The sequence below is a fragment of the Coffea arabica genome, chromosome 6c, assembly GCF_036785885.1.
Source record: "Coffea arabica cultivar ET-39 chromosome 6c, Coffea Arabica ET-39 HiFi, whole genome shotgun sequence".
Classification (NCBI taxonomy): domain Eukaryota; kingdom Viridiplantae; phylum Streptophyta; class Magnoliopsida; order Gentianales; family Rubiaceae; genus Coffea; species Coffea arabica.
In genome coordinates, this window is record NC_092320.1 from 42,262,675 (window position 1) to 42,281,368 (window position 18,694).

General features: G+C 37.4%; 1 long non-coding RNA gene across 1 annotated transcript; it reads left to right on the plus strand.

The window, feature by feature from the left end:
• Positions 1 to 9,542: 9,542 nt before the first annotated feature.
• On the plus strand, positions 9,543 to 13,489 carry LOC140008060 (uncharacterized). The gene is made up of 3 exons (XR_011815475.1): positions 9,543 to 9,861; positions 12,024 to 12,104; positions 13,282 to 13,489. It is a non-coding gene; the product is annotated as an uncharacterized lncRNA (long non-coding RNA).
• Positions 13,490 to 18,694: the final 5,205 nt, after the last annotated feature.

Consider the following 18,694-nt stretch of genomic DNA (forward strand, 5'->3'; position numbering starts at 1 on the left):
CCGGCACGAGCTCAAAAGGAGCTCTGATACCATCTGTGACGACCCCACCTCCCCCTAAGGCGTACCAAAGGGTTCGGCGGACCGCCTGCCCAGCTCTCGCCAGGACTCACTCACTATCTTAATCGAGTCACGTACACACATCCATGAACCATAAATAACATTCCCAATTCAAGCTTATAATTTACATTAATAGAAATCGAGGTACAAAGTCTCAACACACCCAACTAGTTCAATACGTATACAATCCAAGTACAACATGTTCCATTCGAGGAATAGCGCGAGTACAAGACCAAAAAGTCAAAAGTCAAAACAAAAGGCTACGCTAGTCTTTTACAAGTCTCACGCGTCACTCGTACCCCTGAAAGGAAAACAAATGGAGTGGAATGAGCTAAAAGCCCAGTGAGGTTCCAAATAGCAAATTGACCATTATTTAGAAGTACAAGTTTTCGGTATAGCAAAGTAACAAGCATGAAGAGTTCATAAAGGTGAGCAATAACACGTCAAGTAGCAATCTTAAAATGAACGAATGTAGAAAATTTTTCAAAAGAAACAATAATCCAATAAACAATAATTACTCCAAAGTATAAGGATACGGATGACTCTCAGGAGCCAAATTCCCATTACATTACCAGAAGCTTGATCCCGTAGTAGTTGACACTCCGTCAACTTTCAAGTAAGTAACCAATCCAGTAGAACACCACTTAAACGACTCTCCGTCCACCGTTCAACCCCCAGCTGGGCCCAAAATCCTCAAGAACATGGGTGGTAATACTCGAGTATACCGATTAGTCGAGGAGATATCACTCCACTCGACAATACAAGAGACCCAGGGTTCGTTACCCAATCGACCAAGCCCTTGCCGGCTCGACTAGAGTAACTCGCCACAGGGTTTCTGGAATTCCAGGAAGTGCGCGCATCATAATCAAATATATCAAGTCAATTGCAACAATAAACAAGTATATCACGTAAGGGCAAGTGCGATAAAGTACACTCTTGCCCTATCAATTCACGTATATAACATGTACTCATATTGGTCACGTATCAAGTTCAAGTATCTAGTGCAATTCGGTATTTGAAAGCACTCACCAAAAGATATAGTGCCTTTACTGGTCACTTTCAGGTTATACTCCGGGTTCGGAGTCCAAATCTGCGATAAAACTCAGTTTGAGAACTTTGAAACATGACTAAGATTCGAAACTTAGACGTTTCGTTCAATAAAATCAAGAAATTGAAATTCACTCGGATGGTAGTCGTGAAACACTTGCTCGCTTTTTAAATGGTAAAACTTTGTAACATTTATACTTGAAAATGCCATGCAAGTCGAAAGTATAAGGAAAACATACTCCGAGCAATCATTATTTCCTTTCTCAAGGGTACAAGTTCGGCCAACTCCTTCCTTATATACCCCGGAACAAAAATACTCAAGTACCCTAGATGGTTCAAGCACTATTCATATCAATTCGACCCAAGTCGCAAGTGTATTTATATAGTTCTCGAGCGTAAATTCGGGCAGCATGCCCTTTGTGTTTACCTAATTTTCCAGCCATTTAGGCTTCATTATTTTTCTCAACCACAACCCAACATCACATATGTCAACAATTCATGTCCAGAGCCGTTCCATAGGCTCACAATATCATAATAACAAGAATCACAACAATGACAAGTGCAGAAATTCAACTTAGCACAAGACAGATTTGACGTACGAATGCGGAAATAACATATCCGAGGCTACGCTTATTGGATTGAGGCGTAAACTATGCCGTTTCGAAGCTAAGATATAGGGCTGAAATATTCATGAAGGTCACTTAGTCCAGTTCCTAATGTAGCTTAGTCAAATCCTCAAATTACTAAACCAGAAACCAATTCGTCGGCTATATAACCGCATTACCCTGTAATGGTCATATCTCAGAGTACAAAAGTCCGAATCAGGTGTTCTTGGAGGAATTTAAAAGCTAAGTCAGAATAATACAACTTTCATGTTTTGGCCCAGAGCTAAATCAGTACGGCTCCTAGTCAAAAAACGTGATAAACTGGACTTAACTGATGAAACGGACTGCTGGGAAATATTTGAAACAGTAAGGGTATTTCGGACTTTTCATGACCTACGTTGCTCCGATTGGGCTGAAATTTTACAGGCACCTACAAAATACCATTCTATACAACTTTCCTTCTTTGACCCAAAGCCAATTCGGCCTCTAACACACAGATACAAATTCGGACAGAATGTAAGCTAGAATTTCCAGAAATCTGAAATTTGTAGTTTCTAGTGCAACTTTCCCCAATTTCTCACCTCTCACACTACCAAAACATCTTATACAACATTAATTGTAACATACAAGCATCATACATCAAGTTGGGCAGAAATTCCACAGCCCTAGTTCATCAAACAAATTGGGGAAAAACTTCTACACATGCTAGCATCCATGAATCCACCACCAATCAAGCTACTAAGCTTACTTTAACCATGATTGAAAGAGAAAGTTAGAGAGATATTATCCTCTTACCTTGATTAGAGTTCACCAAGTGTAGGCCAAGCTTTCTCTTTCCAAAATTTCACCAACAATCACTAACTAATCACTCAAAGGTAAGTTTAATCGGTTTAAAAATTTAATTTGTCACTTGGTTGGTTAGAATCAAGAAGAAGGAATTGTTTCTTGCTCTCACTTTCTCTCTCCCTCTTGGTCGACCAGCTGCTGGAAAAATGAAGAGGAAAGTGCAGAAAATTGGTTTAAGAAGGCTAGTTAATCACTTGGCCAAGAAACTCTAAGGTGGCGACAAGTTATTTTCTTCCTTGCTATTTTCTAGCCTCAAATTTTCGGTCAAAGCAGCTGCCAAACAAGAAGATATTTTGCTCAAAAGTCAATAAGCTTGTATGGTAAGAAAGTGGTGGTCAAGTGGTACGTTCAACCGGTAGTGCGCGGGACCCGCCGGTTCGTGCCGTTTTTCTTAAAAACTCATGTACTACTGTTTTTTTTTCTTCCCATACTCTAACCTTATATCATTGCTACTACTCACATATGATTTTTCACTTAAAAGTCACTTTTAATCACCAAATTGATCCTTGGTCAGTACCGAAAATTCATCCGGCGAAAAATCGCGAAAACCCTAATTTTGCTCAAATCTTGAAACCGAAGTGTAAAACCCTATTTCCAGGTTCATCTGCACTTATTGTTGAACAATTGGGTAGTAGGGCCTTAATAAATAATAATTTTCAAATAAAAGAAAATTTTTTAAGAAAACGTGAGGAATTTACAATTTCAATAATTAACATTAGAATCTCTAGTAAAATATGAAAGATTTAAGAAACCGTTTAGTCACAAGTAAACTAGGGTTTTTGATTAAAACATTAGGGTTTCTAGTCGTTTAAAACGAAATAAGGTTTTAAATCAAACCCGAAGAAATATACTTTAATATTTTCTTCACAAACAACCTCCTAATATTCGGGATGTTACACACGTGGCCTGAAAAATGTTTGGTTATTCAAATTTTTGGAGTTTTTGAGCCTTAAAAGCATTGAAATATTTTTCTTCATTTTTGGGCTGTTTTGCTTTAATGTATCATTTTGTTGTTGTTTTCTTGCCAAACTAAAGCCACAGTTGCACTCTAGAATTCACCAAGGTTGTTTTGGTGTAAATTTTATAAATTTTGGTGAAGATTTGAATTATTTTTTAAAAAATTAAACCCGACTATAATTTCACAAGTTGACCAGTTTTTATACATTTTTCGCAAAAACTAAGTCTTGAAATGAATTCTACGTGAAAAATCAATTGGGAAGGTGTATTTTGGTAAATTTTTCTGATCAGAAAATTCCTAGGCGTCTACTACTGTCTAATCGGAGAAGAAGAACAAGAACAAGAAGAGAAGAAAAGGAAGAAGAAGGAAAAAAAGAAAAGAAAGAAAAAAAAGAGAAAGGAAAGAAAAAGAGATAAAAAGAAAAAAAGAGGTTGGGCCTTTTTTTAATTTCGTTTGGGTTGAGTCCTATTATTTTATTGGGCTTGACTGTGGGCTTTGGTATTCGGCTCAAATTAGTTTCTTATTTGAGTTTGTTTAAATTTTAATTTGGGCTTATTTTTGTTTTAACGAAAAAGGCTTGCATTTTTCTTCTGAACTAGAGTAGCCTGACACAAGCAAAAACAAGGGCCCAATTCTGTTTCTCATCTTTTATCCAACTTAGAAATCAAATTTTGCAATTTAGTCCCTAATTATTTGAGTAATTTTATTTTGGCTCAAAACTTTTGAATTTATTTCACTTAGGTCCTTAATTTAATTGCATTTTGGTTCCTAAGCTTTTGTTTTTCTTTAATTTTGACCCCAATCTTTTTAAGAATTATAATTTGACTGTAAAAATTCTCAATTTTTGCAATTAGCTCCCTAATCTTTATTATTTCTTAATGACAATTGCTTCTTTTCTTTAATTGTTAATTGTGCTTCATTTAAATGCATTTAATTTGTAAGTTTTGGTTGCTTTATGTTTCTTTACAATTTTGCGCAATAAAGGGGAGTTTAGTATATGTTTATATTCTCTTTTGAAATTATCAATTAAATTGGTACATTGACCCGTTTGTTTGATTTTGAAAAAGTAGACAACTTTTCATCATTCTCATTTAGCCACTACTTCAAGGGAGGTATCCTCTATTATTCTATAATCTCTCTTTATGTGCTCCTATGTGTTTTTATGTGTGATCGCATGTTTTTCTTCTTTTATTTATTCATTTTTATGCATTTTAAGCTTTCTTTATTTTATTTATTTATTTTATTTAATCTTTAATGCTTATTTGAAGGAGTTTAGATGCCAAAATTGTAATAGATAAGCGATGTTTTCTTACCCAAGACATGTATTTTGATAGAAAATGTAATAGTCAGATCTTTTTGCAAAAAATATATTTAGTTAGAAAAATGTAATAGTTAAGTTATTATTTTTTAAATTCCTTCTTAGATTGCAGTTAGGGATCCAAATGTAATAGTTAAATTTTTATGTGTGTTTATTTGCTTGTGTGCTTGCATGTTTATGTGTTTTTCTCACCTTTCTAGGGTTTTGCATCTAAATATCATGTTTACGTGTTATGTGGTCTATATGCTTTATGTGTTTATTTGATTTATTTATACTTTAATGTTTATTTGTTTCATTTACGCTTTATATGCTTTATGTATTTATATATATATTGAGTGTATGGTGTCACCACATTAGTCCAACGCTAGTTGCGGCTCTCCTCCCGATTTCTCACTAGTCTAATGCTAGTGAGAACTTCTAGAAACAGGTTAGTCCAATGCTATGCCCTTAGACCATTGATGCACTAGATTCATGCTTTGTGTGATATTTAGTGCATTTCATGCATTTTTTGTCATTTTAGATTATTTTCAATTTGCATGATATGTCCTCTTATTTCCTTATCCGTATGTGCGCAAATCATATCATTTAGACTTGCATTTCATTTAGATCATTTAGTCCATTTGCTTGTTTAGATTAGGAGAGTCACCTTTCAAATATGAGAAATGAGCGAGTATGGCTCTTTAGCCTTAGCACGCTCTTATCTCTCTTTGTAAGGAGAAAAATTATGTCATGAATTTTAACTTCCCACACCCGTTATGTTGCATACCTCCCTTCTAGGACATGTATATTTGTATATGTCATAAATTTTTTTTTCGAGTATCATATTTTGCATTTCACGTGACCTCTTCAAAGGATCATTTTTGGATTTCACAATTAATGTGATTTACACTAATTAAATTTCAAAGAGACATTTCGTCCCTCTCGATACCCCTAGGTCTGGTTTGCATCTATATAGAAACATCCAAATGTAATAAGATTTAAAAGTTAGATTAGGAAAATTTTTGACTAAATCTTGCAACTAACCTTGCTTAGGTTGAAAAGGTGTTTTAAATCAAAATTTTGCCTTCCCTTTCTTCAACCGTGACTCTCGAATTCTTTTCTCTCATTTTCAAAGACCTGGAGTCGTCTAAATGAGTTTTATTTATTAAAAATATCTTTTGGGTGATTTGGTACCCCTAAATTCCATACCAAGTGGTAACTCTCTTTTTAAAACCCTTTTTAAACTAATATTTTGGGTCCAAATCATCGCAATATTTAAAGTTCCATTTTAGGCCCTTTTTTTATTTTCTAAAATTAAAATTTTATTTTTCTAACACCCTTCTCTTTTATTTTCAAAAATGGGGCGTAACAATTTGGCGACTCCACTAGGGACTTCTAGTGAGTTCAAACACTTGGTTTAGTCGTTTTTATCCTTTTCTAATCGTTTTACATATCACATTTGGATGTTTAGGTTGCATTTTTTTCTTTTTAGGACTTTTTGCATCTTATACTCATATTCGTCCCCCATTATTCGCGTATATAATGAATGGTTTATTCTTATTTAATTGTATTTACTTATTCTTATCGTACTTTACATTTTGGGGTGGAAGGTGATACTACCCTAGAGCCTTTATATGTGTTTAATAATATTAATCCCTTATTTCAAAGGAGCATTTCATACGTGCATACGTTATTTTTTTTTATATAGCGCATCATTTTTCTTTTAGTGGTTGTCACATTAGTTTTCCTTATTAGAATTAGGATTGATCCACTTGGATATGTGGCCGTGGCATGATGTTCACGTAGCAATGTTCGAGAGATCACTCGAATCACCGACTAAGGGCCTTGGGATTGATGACCCTTTGCCTTTTGGTCTGAAAGTTTGGGAGCCTGAAATCTTGTCGAATCTAGATACATTAGTGAGTCAAACCTCATGCATTCATATTAGAAATCGCCAAGCATAGAGTCAACCTTACCTTATTAAGAACACTAGACACGAGGGAGGAATTCTACCCTTTTTTCTCTTTATTATTTCTATATCTTGTTGTTGTTCCAATGTGTTATGTATCAATCGAACTAACCTCTCTTTGTCTTCTCTTTTCTTGCATTCACAAACCTTAGAAATAAAAGTCCTGGCATGAAACTCTTTTAAGTGCCTACCTTATTAGATAGGTTATTACACGTTTAAATTATGATTTATTACATTAAGTGTTCTAATAATTGCACATCATTTTTAGATCTACCCTAACATATAAAAGGGGTTCCTTTAGGTTATGTTTATATTTACTTACTTTAATAAATTGGCATATGCATTAATCTTAAAGGGAATGCCACTTATGGAATCTCACATTAGTAATAAACTATCCTTTTATCTCAGATATGTAATCAAAGGAGACTTGCATGTTTATATTTTTTGTTTCATCCAAAGGGGTAGTGCACGAGGTAAGGTAGGATCTGATCCTTTCCATGATGATGGCATTGAAGATGATGGAGCAACATTTGCACATTAAAATATGAGCCTTTAATAATCATCTTTTGACCATTTTATCAAAGTTAGTAAAATTTCTTGCGTAAATGACATTAAGTTGAAGAAATTTACAAATGAGTCCTCATTGTTGAGATAATAAACATATCGAGCCAAAATCTTGATTTTTAGAAGGCTTATAGGCTAATGTATTGTTACAAGAATTGTGAGATTTGCGGCTACAAATGGGCGCACAATCCAGTTCATCTTTGAGTAAACCATCGATTCCATCCAATCCATTTGACCCATTTATTCTCTTTTAGGGTTTCAATCCATGCTTCACTAAAAAATCTAGTTGAGACATTACAATCCTTTCAAGAGTAGGCTCTTTCATACTAAATTAACTTTTAATATCTCGTCAAGTGCTAACCAAAGCAATCAATCCATTCGAACTTTGTCCCCATTGTGACGACCCCACCTCCCCCTAAGACGAACCAAAGGGTTTGGTGGATCGCTTGCCCAACTCGCGCCAGGACTCGAAGGCAAAAGCAAATAAAAGCTATTCACACGGCAAAAGAGTACTATTTACATCCCCAAAAGTAACTACCCATACCATTACATCCTTATGATTATAACCAAACCCAAAGAGTAGACCCTAAGAAGGGTCCTTACACGGATCACTATAATAGGGAAAAACATTTTAATTATTCAGTGATTACAAACAAAATCCAACTATACTAGTGATGGTGCCAAAATTTCCCCGCGTTGGCCCTGTTAAGGAAAACAAAAGAAAAGGGGATAAGCTAGAAGCTTAGTGACTAATCAGGGATAAAAGTGTAATTTTTATATGTCAACATTTGCACAGTGAGAGCAAATTAAAAGCAGAAAAGTAACACCACATGGTAAGGATACGGGTGGCTTCCAAGCCAACTCATTTGTCGAGTTTGATCACTGGTTGACCATTGAGATCCTGAGCCACACAGCTCGCTTCTCTTAAAGGATCCCACATAGAGAGACCATGAGCCTCAGCTCAAGTCACGAGCAATAAATGCTCTAAAATATTTTCAAGCAATAAATGCTCTAAAATCGTAGTTCAAGCAATAAATGCTCTAGTTCAAGTAATAAATTCTCCCAACTTGCGTCACAAGCAATAAATGCTCCGCAATGTTTCACAAGCAATAAATGCTCCATAACAAATCACAAAATCATATTTCACAGGTATCAAGAGCAACTAATAGGGTTTAGATCGAGTGCGATAAAGTACACCCTCGCCTAAGTGCCCATTTTTCATAGTAAACTCATATTAGTATTGAGTTACACAGAAACCTTGATTACTCACCTAAAGAGCAAGTATACGAGAGAAAGTACAGAAATGAATTCAAGTCGCCAGCTAGTGGGCCCCACCGACTCCGTCTAGCCCGTCACCGCCTGTAGCAGAAGGTTGAGCCATATTATCACACAAACAACTACTAAAGTGGATAAATTAAGCAAAACGGCAAAATTGGCACATGAGCACGTGCAGAATTGGTAAACGGGAAACGGAAACGGAAACGGGCAGATTTGCTCTCCCGAACCGTTTGGATTAAAACTTAGGCTAGGAATGTCGGATCAAAATGTATGAGACACCGTTGTGAAGCTAAGAGGAAGGGTTAAAATTTTCATGAAGACACCTTAATCTAGATCTGAATGGAAGCAGGTCGAAATTATGGAGAACAGTACTAGAAGTTTGCACTTTAGGGTGACGGACAGGGTCTGTTTGGCGGACCATATCTCACAGCTCATAAATCCAAATCAAGAAATTCCAAAGGCGTTAGAAAGCTATGCCATAATGGTAAAACTTTTATGTTTTGGCCAAAACCTAAACTTTTATATAGTTTCATTATATTTTTAAAATGACTTGTTTCAAAAATTAATTTTCGGAAGCTCGTTTTGTAAAAATAGTGAACACGTCTTTGGAAATCTTGATCGATTGAGAGTACAATAGGTTTGAAATATTGGAGACATGTACAATGGACCTAAATTAGGCATTTTAATGTTTAAATACTCAAGTGATAGTTATTAGTACTATCGTTATAAGAATTTCTCGGAAGTTTCGCGTTATTGCGCTTAAATTGGAGATACGCGTTTTCACACGCGCAATTTAAATTGAGGAACTTTAGACCCTTATTTTGGGACAATTAAGAGTGAATAATATTTATATGAATATAAATGCATTAGAAGTTTAGTACACTAGTGAAACAAACGCGAGAGGAATCGAGCACAAAACGCGCGCGTGCGCGCACTTTTTGCGGTTGACTTTTGTGCACCCAATCCTTAGTCATTAAGCTTCCTTTGGAAGCCTCATTTCAGACCACAATTTCTCTCTCTTGCTCCCTCATCTGGCCGAACAACAAAGCAAGAAAAACAGCTCAAGAGTTCTTCCAATTCCTCCATCAAATCTTCACCAAACCTCTTCCAATTCACTCCAAATTCGAACTACACTTAGCTTAACACTTGAGGAGTATTTTGAGCTGCAAAAGGGAGCTGAAAAGCCACGGTTTTCTGGAGCAAAGAGTGACCAAAATTTCTGATCTAATCATCCAAGAAGGTAGCAAATCATCCAACCCATAGATCTTAGTTTATGTAAGATTTATTGCACATATAAGGTTATATAATCATGTGGGTAGCCTTGTTTATGGTATAAAATGTGAAAGTGGGCTCTATGAACTCCCACTCTTGGGTTGTTGCTGATTTGATGTTGGATGATGAAATTAATGGTGGTTTAGTGCTTATATTAGTAGATTAATGTTGTATTGTTGGTAGAAAATCAAAGGAGGTGCTTGGAGCAAAAGTGACCGTTTTACCCCTGCCTTGTCCGACCATTTTCGTGCCAGATTTTGAGATTCTAATGAATTGATTATGTTGTTTATCTATTATTGTAAGTGTGTACAAAATTTCATTGAAAAATAACATGATTTGGTTGGTCAAATGAGTTGATTTCCAAAGTTAGCAAAACTGGAAAATGAATCCCGTATTGCCCAGGCAGTCATTTTGTAACGGCCATAACTCTTTGTTCCGATGTCGAAATCAAGTGCCGTTTGCGGCATTGGAAACTAGACATTCCTAGCTTTCTATCGGTACCAATTTCACATTCTGGTTCCACTTGAGTGAGCCACACCATTCGATTGAATATCACTGTCCTGTTTCGTTGCTCTCCAGGAGACAGGACAGAAATTGCTACTTGATGCTCAAAAACGAGCTATTTGTGAATGGAATTTGAAAATGGTTTCTTCTGAGACAATTCAGCTTTAGAAGAGAGCTTTCCAACGCCATCAACCACGCCCAATTCCAAGTTGAATGGAGTGAGTTGTGGCCAAAGTTTGAAACTGCTACAGTGATAGAATTTTCCACTTGGACAGATTTGTAACTAACAATGATTTGGGACTTGTTGTTTTGGAAACTTTGATGTCCGACATCTACCAAACTTTAGATTAGATGTTCCTTGGACTTTGTTTCACAAATAAACCAGATTTGGGTTGGTTGCTTTGGACAAAATGTTTAAAAAGGAAAGAAGAGCTAGAAGACAGTTTTACCTTGGGAAATTTCCTGAACTTTGATGGTTTAGTTAACTACCTTCCCGTGTGAATTTTCAAATGAAATTTGATAGAAGAGTAATCCTCATATGGAGGTTTAATTGTACAAAATTTGGTAATATTCTAAGACCATTTTGATATGCAAATGGTGTCACAAAATTCGCTCATCGAATCTGGAAAACTTTTCGTTTTCTCTTAGCCAAATGGTCAAATCTGATTTGGAGAGTTTTATTTCTAGAATTTGGATGTCAATGGTCTTTAAATTGCTCAGTGGATGTTTATGAACTCTTGGTTTCAATAATGGAGAGATTTGGAACTGATTTCATGGTACAAAAAGTTTGTAAACGAAAGAAAAGTGAGAAGGTAGTTTAGCCTTGAAACTCTTCATAAACTTTGGTTGTTTTAATGACTACCTTACCGTGAGAGTTTTTGTACGAAACTTAGTAGAAATGTTTTTCAAACATGGAAGATTTAGTGTACCAAGTTTGATGTATTTCTAATGCCAACTTGATGACCAAATGATATTTCGAATCTAGTTTTAAACCTGGAAAATAGCCCAACAGTCTTAACTTTTTCAGCAACTTGGAGGTACTATATCTTGGTGCTCAAAACTCCATTTCTCGTTCCGCTTGTTTTGTTATACTCTTGGATTTTAACACTAATTCATTTCCAAATTTCAAAGGTTAGTTCAAAACAAGTGAATTTTTCCGAATTTCTAAAGTTGGCCAAAAACCAACTTAAATCTGTCTTGGTAATTCAAGTTACCAACTTTGAGCCAAAATTTGAGTGCCTTTCACTTACATTCGTGGAAAAGTGTCTTCTAAGAACTTTTAGTACTTTGAAAGAGGATTCCAACAGTACCAAGTTTTCCAATTTTGGACTTGTGGAGAGTGAAATATGATTTTTCAAATATTGCTTGTTAAATCTGGAATTTTCTAACTTAAAGGAAACTAAGGGTTTCAAACCCTCCATTTTCCTTCAATATCATTTGATCGTTTTACATTTGATTTCAAAGATGGAAATCAGATTTGTCTTGTATTTTAAAACCCACTTTTGAACCTCGAGTTACACGAACTCTTAGACTCGTCTCTGCGTTAATTTCTTAGATTGTACTAGTGTACAATTTTCCTCAATAATTAGAATGATTTTGAGTGGTAGTTGATTATTGTTTGCTCAGGCACTCGAGGGAATCTCCCAGAGGAACTCGGAGCGGACACCTAAGACGCTTGTTTAAGAACTACTCGCTTGTTTTGACTAGGTGAGTGTTCCATATAGGAATACGTAATTGGAATAAGTCTATGACATGCTTAACCCATGGTCATTAAGTATTTACCACACTCATGCACATTTGAATAATGTATACTTGAATTACTCGACATGAAACACTTGAAGTAGGTATATTTGAACTATTCGATATGAAATGCTTAAAGAGCATACTTATGTGATTACTTGAAATACTAGATATGAAATGTTTGGAGAGCATATTTTCATGATGTGTTTAAATGATTAATTATGCTATGACAGCATAAGTCGGTTGGAGTAAATCTCCTCGACTCTTACGTGGTGAAAGTGAAAAACGGCCAATGGCGGCCTATTGAAATGACATATGTCTACCAATTAACCGTAATTACTACCGTTAACCGTTTACCGTTTACCGTTAACCGTGTTTACTTACCGTTTTCTAATCTATTTGGTTACTTGCTTACTTGGTTATCTGCTTACGTGATCACCAACTTACTTGGTTACTTGACCACCTGATTACTTCATTATCATGAATCACATGTTATATGAAGCTGTCCATCATTATTAGGCGAGTGTGTACTTTACCTCACTCGACCTACTCAAATGATGAATTTTACCTTTTGTCGAATTACTTGGTTACCTGTGCATGTTGTAAGCTCTAAGCTGAACTTGGGCCCTGCCCTTGGTTACTGACCTACTCGAGCCAGGACTGGGCTCGGTCGGGTAGGTTGGAACCCTGGGCCACCGTTTCGGTATACTCGAGTATTACCACTGGAGGGATAAGGCGATGGCCAGACCGTACCGTGGGGATCAGAAGTCATAAGGTGCAGATGACCGACAGAATTCCACTGGAACACCGTATCCTATCGTATATGTTTACCTTGTATCATGATAATTGTTTCATGCTAAAATGTCAACATGAAATCCTGAACTATGCCTGTGATACGCTCCATACCTGTTACCTGACCAATGTACTTATATCATGATACCTGTCTCATGATAAATGTCTCATACCATGATAAATGTCTCAAATTACTCGTACAATGATTATCACCTCATGATAACACGCCATTGTGTAACATTGAACCATGCATATGATATGCCCAACTTACTTGATTTATTTGAACTGTTAGAGTGTCTTGGAACCTCACTGGGCTGTGTAGCTCATCCCACGTTGTGGTTTTCTTTTACAGGGTTCGAGACCAAGGGTGCTCGTGAGTAGTACTAGATTGTTTTCTTTTGAAAACTTTAAGTTATATTATAACGGATGGCTATTGTACCCTTTTCCGTTGGGTTGTATTTAAGCTTGGAAGCTGCATAATTGTAAGTGTGAGATATTTGGAGTACTTTAATTATGTATTGAAGTTACTTAAAGTATTTCGAGCTTTTGAATGATGGATTGTAGTGAGTCCTGGCGAGAGCTGGGCAAGCGTCCCGCGGATACCCTTTGGTTCGCCTTAGGGAGAAGTGGGGGCGTTACACTATATGAATGCAAATCCTAGACCTAGGAGGGTATCAGATGGTCGAAATTTCTCTTCAAAACTCAATTGGTGCCAATCACATTAATTGTGATGCTCAATGCGGACTCTTTGGAGAGGTCACGAATAATGCAAGTCGTGAGACTCGAAAGAAAGAAAAAGTAAAGAAAATAATAATATACAAATGTGTATGACCTAAAGGAATGCATCATAATGGGTGCGGGGGACTTATACTCGTGACTTTCAATGGTCCCTTTAATAGAGGGAATACGAGCGTGCTAAGGCTAGAAAAGCCAAACTCGTCCATATCCCATATCCAAGGGGTTATCTCTAGTCTAATCTGGCAAAATGCACTAATCTACCCCCTAATTTCCTAAATGAGATGCAAATCTAATGTTATATATACATATGGGTAAGGGATGTTTTATTAGGGGAAATATTATACGAAAATGATAAAGATCCTAAAAAATGAAAAAATATGCATGAAGTGTAATGTAATCATACAAACATGATTTAGCGAGGGACCTCCCTAAGGGTCTAGCATTGGACTAACCCATGTCTATGGATCCTCACTAGCATTGGACTAGTGGAAAATCGGAACAAAGAGCCACAACTAGCGTTGGACTAGTGTGGTGACGGGAAGGGAATCACAGCTAGCATTGGACTAATGTGATAACATGCATTTATTACGGTCTAAGAAATCAGATAAAGCATAATAAAGCAAATAAACACATAAATCACATATAGCACATAACACATAAGCATGATGTCTAGATGCAAGACCCTAGGAAAGCAAGTAACACATAACACATAGGCATGCAAAAACACACAAGGCAAATAAAGCAAATAAATCCCTAACTATTACATTCGGGGAACCCTACTACAATCTAAAAGGGGGGGAAGGAATAAAATGATATAATAACCTAACTATTACAATTGTGACATTTAATTGCCCTCCCAAATGATTACAAATTAAATTAAAATAAATATACAAAAATTAAAACAAATAAAGTAACTAAATGAACAAATATAATGAGAATATTCAAAAAGAAAAAGAAGCATGCAATTTCACACATAATTTCACATAAGTGCACATAGGATCAAATAAGTCAAAATAAGGATAAGGTGTACCTCCTTTGAGTTGGGGCTCTAATGAAGTGAAGTCACATATTTATCCTCCAAAATACAAAGAAAATGTCAAGGCATCACTTTAATTAACAAATAATCATAAAAGATAAAAATGAATTGTGAAATTGAATCAATTAAATCATATAAACAACCCACATTTAAGAAGTCAAAAGAAGAAAGGACTTGATTGCAAAAATTAACAAAGTTTTGAGGTCAAAATTTAAAGAAAATAAAGTTTAGGGACCTATTTGCAATTAAATTAGGGACCCAATTGAAGGAAGTTACAAGTTGTTAGGGCCATAGTGACAACACTCGAAAGTCAGGGGGCTGGAGTGAAATTTTGTCATCAGGCTTTTTGGCAAAACAGGCCATTGGGCCATTTTATTTGTTGTGGGCCAAGTGCTCCCTAAGCCCGCCGCACAACCCAGAGGCTATGGGTGGGCTGGCCTTCCTTTCTTAACAAAGCAAACCCAACAAAAGGAGAGGTTTTTTATTCCCTAGGCCCAAGCCAAAAAATCCAAATAAATAAGCTAAAAAAAGCCATTAGCCAAGCCCCACCAATTAACCCAAGCTACTCAATTCACAATAACCCAAAAAGATAATAAATCCATTAAAACAAATTAAGGTTTAATTATACCCCCAAATCACAGAAATAGGATGTTTTAGAAATGCACCTAAATTATGAAGAGAAGATGAACACTCAATAGGGGCATGAATGATTCAATTACAGAAGATTCTGAACCATAGTGCAATTAGACAGAAAGTGGGGGGCTAAAATAAAAAAAAATCAGAAACTATCATGCATCTTGCCCGAAGATCTCTTGCATTTTTCTTCTGTAACTCCCCCCCCCCAAAAGGAACCACACGAAACAGATTCAGTTTGGCTCAAGCAAACAAAACCCCTCTCCTAGCATTAACTTAAATTCACACAAAATGGGGGAAAATATGAAACGGCAAAACAGGAAAAGGTGTTGCGCACAAGCCCCTCAGGATCAAAACCATTCCTTCTACCATGAAAAATCAGATTTTATGTTTTGACAGACACTGAACTAGCTGACTATTCCTTTTTCTTTCACGCGAAACGCAAGCAAAAATCATCTTCAAGCAGGACTTCCGGTTAGGCATTTCGTCGAACAGCAAATAGGCAATAAAATTTCACCGACTTTTTTCCTCAATTAAGGTTATTTTCAGCCCCAAAATTTTGCCAGCAACACAGAAAATGGTCCAATTAACACATACGGCATGCGTATTCAAAAATCATGAACCAACAACAGGAAAATTGCAACCAACATAGTCACGGCAGCCTGTTTTGAGAGCTTGAACAAAACTGAAGTTTCAAAGAAGAAAGGACTTACTGTGCTCTTGCTTGATGAAAATTGACCGGTGATGATGGTGGGTTCGGTGAAGTGGCGGCGGCTATGAGCGGCGGCGGTATTCCTTTCTCCAGTTTTTCTTTGCCCGTCCGCCTCTGAAGCCTCAAAGCTCTCCCCTTTTTCTTAGCCGTCTCCTCTTGCCCATTATTCCTTAGCTTCTCATAGCCTTTTTTACTTCCCCTTTTCACTTGCCCTTATTTCTTCTATCTTGCTCCTCTGCCCATTTTTCCCCTCAACTGCTCCCCTGTTCCTTTCTCCGCCGAGAGCCCCCTTTTGTTTTTTTATTTTCCTTTGCTCTATGTTTTTGAGTCGAAAACCTCCTCCTTTGTTTTTCTTTTATTCGGTCTTTTTCAGATTTCTTCCCCTCTGTTTTTTCCTCTCTGTTGCTCCTGCCTTGCTCTGTGATTACAGGACTTTCCGAAGCCTTTCTCCACTGCCCGCAATTCTTTCGGCGTTAAGGCTTGGCAGAAATAGTTGAAGTTCTTGCGGATGCGGGAGGCAGCATCAGAGGGGTTATTGGTGCGGGAAAAAGGCGGTGCAGTCTAGAAATTTAGCCTAGGGGCGACGCTGGGAGAAGCCCTGGCGGAGGGAGGAGGAGAGGCTAGGGTGGAGGTGCGTAATTGGAAAAAATCTGGGGCTGTTTTTGGCCATCTTGCATTGGTGCTTTGGAATTTCAGGCGGTAGTAATGGTGGCGTGGATGGAGTACTGGTGCCTTGGTGGTTATGAAGTTAACGAAAGTGTTTCTGCTGTAATTGAGGAAACAAGGAAAAAGACCCGAGAGTAAAGGTTCATGGGTTGAGGGCTGTCTGAGGAGTAAGATATTGGACCGATGAAGAAGAAAATACCGATGTGGAAAGAATTCGAGAGAGATGAGAAGAGATTCCTCCTCTGCCGCCTCCTGTTCTTGCTCTATTTTTTCCGTTCTATTTTTCCTCTCCACCCCCGCTCTCTTTTCCCAGGCTTCCTCTGCTGCTTTTTTTCCCCTAGCCTTTTCAAAACCTTTTCGTCCTCATCACCCCTCCTACACCACTTCCCTTTTTTTCTTGCCTTTTTTCCTTTTCAACATATATAGAATAAGAGCCGAAGGCCTCTTATGACCTGGAATGGTTTTCGTCGTCTCTCACGTGACAAGCATGTGATTCGCCCTATTTTTTTTAGGCCTCTTCTAACCCTAAATCACGCTCAAGCTTTGAGGCGCCGCTTTTCATCTTCTCCTCTTCTTTTCAACAGATTTCTGACCTCTCATTCCTTCTTCCTCTTCCTCTCCAAATCGCCGTCATCTCTTATCTTTCTTTCCTTCTCATTCTTTGATATTTCTTTCCCTATTTCATTCCTTTTTTGCCTGATTAATCACTCTCAAATCTCGCCCAACTCGCTCCGTGTCCACCCAGCACCACCAGCAGGGCAGCCGCTCCTCTTGCCGCAAAACCAGTCCTCCATAGTGATCTCTTTTTCTTTGGAATCCTCCGCCGTACTCCAAATCCAAGCTATTTTCCTACAGCACTTTTGATTGCAGATCTATATACTCTACTCGCTCCTTTTTCTCTGTCTCACGCCAACTGGTAATATTGCTATCTTTTTTTTTTAATTAATCGATGTTTTTACATCTAGAGACTTGTTATGGTTTTGAGTTTGGATCATGTTTATTAGCAGCTTGCTTTTGCTTGGGAGAATTTTGAATTTCAATTTTAATTGTGTTTCCGAACGGTCTCCTCTAATTTGTGATTCACGCTTAATTCTTCTGGGGAGTGGTTACCCTGTCTTTGTTGTGACAGCCCCACCTTACCCTAAGGCGAACCAAAGGGTTCGGCGGACAGCCTGCCCAGCTCTCGCCAGGACTAACGGAACAGATTAGAGCTATCCGTTTCATTCCGGAGCTTACAAACGCGCGTAAACAATTCAAAATAGTAAAATAACCCAAAATAAAAAAAAAAGAAATCCGGAGTCGGCCATGAATAGTAACCGACCCGTCAGAACCCAACCGAAATAGCTAACAAACATTCACATCTGATCTTTAGCGTTTACAAATCAAAATGACATACAAAAGCTTTCAAAAGTTAATACATATACACGGTTTGCCAAATCAAAAGAGAAAACGCCCCAAAAGTACACTTGGTTTTAATACATGAGCTATACAAAAGATATGTTCAACTAGCTCAATTTGGCAGCCATTTGTCAAATCCAGACCAAAAGGGTTTATTTTCCTGTAAGGAAAATAAAAGGAACAGAAAGGGGTGAGCTTGCGCTCAATGAGGTACCAAACTGATAGCATTAAAATCATGGCATTTCACATTTAACAAATCAGATACACATGTCAGATGTAAAGCAAAGGAACCAATGATTCAAATCAGAAGGATACGGGTGGCTCTCAGGAGCCAAATTTCTAGCGCAGTACTTGATCCAAACCGGTTGACTCTCCGTCAACGTATATAGAACCAACGCGTCCGTAGACCCCTCTTAACACCGAATTCCGTCCACCAAACACCCCTTTACCGGGCCCGCTCACCTCAAACGAACAAAATGGTAATACTCGAGTATACCCGGAATCAAGGGTCTCAATACCCAAAATTCCCGAACAGACTACCGTGGTTCGTTATCTAATCGTCCAGGCCCTTGCCGGCCCGAC